General features: G+C 66.9%; 1 protein-coding gene across 1 annotated transcript in view; it reads left to right on the forward strand.

Annotated features, from left to right (window-relative positions):
* DPH1 (diphthamide biosynthesis 1) overlaps positions 1–6,572 on the forward strand; it is a 23,256-nt gene that overhangs the window by 7,382 nt on the left and 9,302 nt on the right. The window lies entirely within an intron of this gene.

Here is a 6,572-nt window from a genome sequence, read left to right on the forward strand (position 1 = left end):
CCGGAGCCCTGCGTGGGACCGCGGCGGCGCGAGGGACGGCGGCGGCGGCGGGGGGCTCGCTGCACGGCCGCTGTCTGGAGCGAGCCCGGCCCCATCCCTGCTTTCTCCGGGCCATGCTGGGAACCCAATTAAATTGCCTTAGGTGAGGTGTGAATTGGCAGGTGGCTGTTCCTGGCCTCTTTAGCGCCTGGCTCATCCTGCTATTAATATTCATAGCCGGCGTTAATGTGAAATCGCAGCTCCTCGGGGCCGCTGCTCCTGATGGCCCTTCTCACCCCGGCACCAGAGCCGGAGGAGCCTGCGCGGCTCCGACGTGATGGGAATTGCTGCCGCCGCGCGTTCCCGGCACCGGCCGCTTTGGCGAGGCTGGGACAGGGCCTCCGAGTGTCGTTGTCCCGGGGGTGGCATGTGCTGGAGGAGGGGTCGACGGTCCCCAGCGCGGGGCCGCGGGCCGGCTCTGCCCCTGGTGCTTTCCCCTCCCTGCTGGGTGCACGAGGGACCTGCGTGCTGGGCACGAGGTGGCCTGCATCGCCCAGGGACGCCCTGTGAGCACAGGGGCTCTCGCTCTGCAACTAGATCCTCTCGCCAACCCGCCCCGGGAGCATCGTGCCCCGCTCCGCGCTCGTGCCGGCAGGTGCTCGGGGGACGCTAGAGAGCTCCTGCACCGCTGCCGTCCGTGAGTCCGTCTGTCCCCTTGCAGAGAGGTTGCGGGTGCTGGTGCCTCTCCAGCACCCCTCTCCGTGGCGATGCGGGAACAAGCAGGCACCGGCTCACGGGCTGGGTTTGTGCCTCGGAGGGAGGCAGGCGAGGCTGGGGCCCCTYGGGGTGCTGTCCTCGCCCGGCCGGGGCGCTCCGTCCTCGCGCTCGCGGCTGCGCCGAGCCCCGAGGGGCCGCCGGCGGATGAAGATGTAGCCAGAGTGTCACGGCAGCTGCTTCCTGAAATGCTGAGCAGGTACTTAGCGTGGAGCTTTGAAATTTAAAGCACACTTACAGCATTGACCGGTGTGAGGCCTAGTTAATTAGTGTTAATAGGTTTGTCGTTATCTACTTCCTAAAGAAACTGCTCTCCGGAGCCAGCTCCGATGGAGAGCGCGGGGCGCCGCAGCCCGGGCGTGAGCCCGGATCCGAGCCCGGTGCGGGGGGATCTCCGCGGGGTCCCGGGGCAGCCGCGCATGCTGCCGCCCGCGTGGAAGCCGTTGCCAGCTGAGCTGGCAGGGCCGCGGGCTGGCGCAACCGCATCACGATGCTATCGCGGAGACTTCCAAATTGGCTCCGTTTACCRCGGCTGATGTAATTCGGCTGAGGGTAACTCGTGCTGGAGGGCGGCAGGAGGGGGAGCGCGAGCAAGGCAGCGTGGAGAGGCGCGTGGGGGAGAGGTCGGACCGCAGCCCTCCGGGRGGAGGGGGACCGGACTCCCACCCTGGCAGCCGCCGTGCCGGGGGGCGGCGGCGGGTGCCGTGCGTGCTGAGGGCTCCGCGGGCCGGGAGCGCGTCCCCCCCTCTCCCTGCTGCTGCGGGCTGGAGCAGACGGATCAGCTGGGCTCTCAGCTGGGCTTTTGATTCCTTGTTAATAAAGTCGACTGTCAGGCTTTGCAGCTGCTAATCCCTCTGTCTCCCCACTCGGCACTGGCGTGAGCAGCTCCTGCTAATCACGGGAGTCTTGGTGGTGATGGGCAGACGTGGGGCTGGCGTCCCAGCTCTGCCAGCCCCATTCATCCCAGCTGCCCCAGGGCATCAGCCTTGACACGGGGACAGGGACCCCGCAGCTCTGGAGGATTAGGAAAGGCCACGGACACCCTGTCGCTGGCTCCCTTTGCCCCTGCGACTCCAGTGATGCTGGAGGAGGGCAGCATCAGCGGCCCCATTTTTCCTTGCGGCGGGTCAGGAGCTTGCAGGGCCAATTCGAAGTGATGGAGAAACTGGAGTCATCTCCAGCTAAGTAGTGAAGAGTTAAACGTCGCGTGCAGAGCCCGGGCTTTTGGGGCCACGTCCTGGCTGGGGCGTGCAGAGCAGCTGGCGGCCCTGGCAGAGCTTGAAAAGCCCCGCTACACCAGGCAGCGGAGATAGCGAGAGCAGAAAAACTTCCGAGGACTGGCTTGTGCCCGCCGGTCCCTCGATGCCTGGCTGCTGAAGCAGCTGCCTGGTGCCTGCCAGCCCGTCTCTCCTGGGGCTAGTGGGGACCAGGACCAGGACGCCAGGCCAGCTAGGTCCCCTGCCTGCCTGGGCACGGCAGGTCTGAGACAGCACTGAGTGCTGTTGAAATTGTTCTGGGGCGCTGAAGTGATGGGGCACCCGGCCACGCGGGCAGCCTCGCGATGCCCGATCTCTGCCAGCCGGCGCCGCGCTCCCTTCTCCTGTTGTCCTTTAAGCAAAACCCTGAGCCGTTTGCAGCACAGTGCAGCATGCTGTGCAGGGGAATTTAATCACCATCATTAACCACACAACAGCATCATTAGGGAGAATGAAGTTCTCACTTCACTGGAGACGTTTAAAACCTCAGCCCGGGCAGTGATGGTGTGGGGAGGACTAGGCATGGGGGAAAGTACGTGGGACCTGTAGGACTGGCATCTCCCAGGGCCAGGACGTGCCAGTGCTGTCCTGCTGTGGGCTGGAAGATGCACTGCTGGCCACCACGTGCCCCTCGCTCCTTGTGTCCTGTGGAGCCCAGGGGAGCTGGTGCCGAAGGACAGCCCCATACCCCTGCCCCCGGGAAGCTGCTGCAGAGGAGTGGGCACCGGCCCGGCGCCGGGCACGGCGCAGCTGTGGCAGCTTTGCCGCCAGCATGCTCCGGGCTCTCGATTTGTCTGTTTTCTGTGGCTCCAAGGCCAGCAAAGTGTGGAGCTGGGATACGCCTGGCTGCCTCAGCAGGAGAGACGTGCTCAGCCTGGGATGCGTGCTCCCTGGGGCACGCGTAGGCAGGGGCTGCCGCGGGCCGGGCGGGCGCGAGCGAGGCTGGGGCTTCCCCCCGGCCCCGCAGAGGAGGGGACCTGGCTTGGGGACAGCCGCTTGCGCGGTGGGCTCTGGGGACGTGCGCGTCTTGCAGTCCTGACCCACTTGCCGATGCTCCGTGGGGCCCCGCGCCRCACGCGGGCGGTAATTGCCCAACTGCAGCGGTGCTCTTCCAAAGCCGTTTGCAGTAAAATTGCAAACTCATTATTTTAATTATGTGCAGCTTTCCTGTGCTAATGAAGTTGGGAGCCTGGTAAGGTGGCTTGGTGACTGGCTTCTCCACTAATTAAATGCATTTTTCTCTGCTGGGGCCGCGCTCGGCCTGACGCCCCAGGACGGCGGGGTGCAGCGGGGACCCTCTGGCCCCCGCACTGCGGCTGGAGCCGGCACGGCGCGGGGATCGGACCCTGGGAGCCRCAGGCGAGGCAGCGGGACGTGTACGGGGTGCCCGGGAGTTTCTCGGAGAGGGTGCGAGGTTTGCGGAGTGGCTGTAGGCTCTCGCGCTCCCCGGCAGGATGCAGTTTGGGGTTTTTGCAGGCTAACCCAYGTGCTTGCGTCTAGGCATTTCCCAGCAAGGAGGTGCCGCAACACGGAGCTGAGACAGTGCTTGAAGTGTGATGCCCGGGGGAGGCAGGTGACCGCAAAGCGAGGAGCAAACCTGTCCCCGTGCCCAGCAGGACGTGCTCGCTGGCGGGCGCCTCAGCGTCTCCGCGCTGGCTCCGTCCGCTGCCAACGGCGTGGCGCGGACGGCCCCGGGGCTGGCGGCTCTCAGCCTGGCCCCTCCAGTCCCCTCCTCGGGCAAGAGCTGATGGAGCGTGGCAGGGAGCCGGGAGAGACGGATGTGCCGGGGCTGAGAAGTCACCTCCGCCAGGGAGAGCGGCGCGCTGCTTTATGGGGTGAGGGCCGCCGCGGTATCACTCACGCGCCGCCGYGGTGTCAGGGGGCTCCGCGCTCCTGCCGGCAGCAAGCACTCTCATTTATTTGTCGGGGGGCCGGGATAAATCAGGGCCGGCACTTCTGCTCGGCAGCCAGCTACGAAGCCAGCGGGGGGGTGGCAGGGACCGGCCGCTCCGTGCTCCCTGCCGCTGCCCTAGCTGTGGTGTTTAGGAGCTCCCCTCAAATCCCCCTAGGAAACAGGAGCCGGAAAGGTTTTGCTAACGAAACTCAAGCAGGCATGAGGCCAAGTGCTGGCTGCTGCAGGCTTGGGGGAGGTGGGGTCAGGGCCCCCCAAACTTGTCCCTGGGTTGCTCTCCCCTCCGTCCTGCACTGGCCGGGCTGGGTGCTCCAGGGTGCCCCGGCAGGCAGGGAGCAGAGGTGGGACATGCTCCATCCCTGCCCCTGGGATGGGACTCGGACYGCTCGGTGTGTGTCCTGCCAGTGCTGAGCGTGGCACTTTATAAATGGAATTTTGGGAGCCATCTGTTTAAAGGAGGAGATAATGAATTAGGGGAAGAGGAGAAAAATGCTAAGGCCGGGCTGTTTTTTAGAATGAGCCAGGCTTTGCAGGACGTAAAAGATGAATAACCTCCCTACGTGCTCAATATTCATGAGCTCCCAGCTGTAGCGAGCGGCGCGGCGCGGCGCTGGGTGGGGACAGCCGCGTCCTCCGTGCCGACACGAGGCAGCGCAGCTGCTGGGACCGCGAGCCGGCGCGCGGCCGGGCCGAGCCGAGCCGAGCCGCGGGAGCTGCACGCGGGGATGCGAAGCGCCCGCGAGGCCGCTCCTGGCTGCCCGGGCTGCGTCCTGAGCCCGGCTGGTGGGGAGAGCAGCTCCCGGGCCCGTGTCAGAGGCAGGTAGATGCTAATTGACATTTCCTTCCTCTGTAGTTTGATGAAAGGCTCCGGCGACACCGAACTGATTAAAACATCAAGGGGAGGCCCCCACGCTCGCCTTTGATTTGTCTCGGGAGATTATTCCCGCTCTGCTCGACCGTCCAGCCCAGCCGGCGTGGCTGACCCTGGCGCGTGCCGGCCCCGCGCCGCAGCTCTGCTCTCGCCCCCTCGGTGCTGCGGGACTGCGCGGGGCCTTTCCTGCCTCGCCGGACCGTACGGAGCAGCTCCGGGTGCCCTCCCGCACCTCCTCATGCCGCGGGGTCCGAGCGCGGCGTCTGCCACCCTCGCCCGGCCCGCGGGGCTGCTCCGCTCCCTGGGAGCGGGAGGGTTTCTCCGACGGGCTCCTCCGACGCGGCCGTCGCCGCACGCGGGGGCCGGGGAGGGCTCGGCAGCCGCTGCACGTGCCGGCAGGCCGATAGCCGCCTGGCCGCATCCCAGGCGCAACGGGCAGGGACCACGGGGCACCTCCGCCAGCCTGCTGCCCCCCTCCCGTGGCTGTTGCTATTTCACTTTCTTGCTTTTCACCCCCAGGGACTTTCTCTGGGGTTTGGGCCAATTTGCATACATTTTAATCTATAAAAAATTAAGCGGCGCTGGCTGCCTCTCTGAGTCAGACCTCCCCGTCCTGAATCTTAAGGAGCTGAATAATTTTCCACTTTTGCTGAGATGTGTGGAGTCTGATTCACGTTCATCTCGTCACCTCTCATTAGAGGAGGGGGCTGGGGGCTTGGCGGCTCCGTGAGGTGCGCAAGAGCCTTCTCGAAGCTTCGTGGCAGCCCCCGACCCCAGCAAAGCCGGCGGCGGCACCTCGCCGTGCCGGCGGCCAAGGAGCCGCCTGCCCGCCTGGGCCGTGCCGCAGCGAGGGCAGCGCGCGGGTCCCAGGTGCCGGCAGGCTCCGGGCCATCCCTCGGTGATCCCAAAGCGCCCGCGCCGGGCTGCGGGAGGGAGCCGGAGGCGCCCCGGCCYGGGCTGGCTGGCGTCCCGAGGACGCGGGGACGGGTCCACCCCTTCGCCGGGGCCGATCGCGCCGAGCTGCTCCCCTGGCCCCCTCCGCTGGCGCTGGCGGATGGGCCGGAGCTGTTAATATTCAGCACGCTCTGCGATTTCTCCACCTTCTGCCATCTGGCCAGATCTGCCCACCATTTCTATTCCTGCCGCCGACGTAACGCTGCCTGCCTGGCTCGCGGGGGGGAGCGCGCGGGACCCTGGCTCGCGGCCAGCCCCGGGTGCCGGCGGGACTTACGCCCGGCGCCCCGCGCTCGCCCGGGCTCCTTCGTCCGGCAGGAGCCGCTTCAGCCCCGGCGTGTCCTGGGAAAGACCCCGCCGGCGTCGCCTGGTGCTCCCTGCTCCCGCGAGGAGCCGCCGGGCGGGAGCCGGCGAGCCCGGGCGCCGTCGGTGCTGGGCACGCGGGCCGGCACGCTGGGCTCGCCGCTGCCCTCGCGTCCGGCGTGCCGTGATCCCGCACCGCGCGGCGGGGCCAGACCCGGCCGGACGCCGGGATGGGAGCGCGCGTCCTGCCAGCGCTCGGCACATCCTCTGTGTAAATAAGGAATTAGCAGCTGGTTTGAGCAGCCCCTCCAGGCACGGGGCTTTGTTGCTGCAATACCTGCTGCCATAATTAAAATACCACAGCAGCTCCCTGGGAAAGCGGCCAAGCTAATAATCCCCTGAAATGGTGCAATAAAATACCTACAAAGGTGGCGCCTCTAACTCAGGCGGGAGCCCCGGCCTTATCTCCCCGTGCCGGAGCCGCCGCGCGTCCCTGCGTCGCCGCGCGGGTGCCAGCCCGGTG

The sequence above is a fragment of the Rhea americana genome, unplaced genomic scaffold (assembly GCF_003343005.1).
Source record: "Rhea americana isolate MKP2758 unplaced genomic scaffold, rheAme1 scaffold_295, whole genome shotgun sequence".
NCBI lineage: Eukaryota > Metazoa > Chordata > Aves > Rheiformes > Rheidae > Rhea > Rhea americana.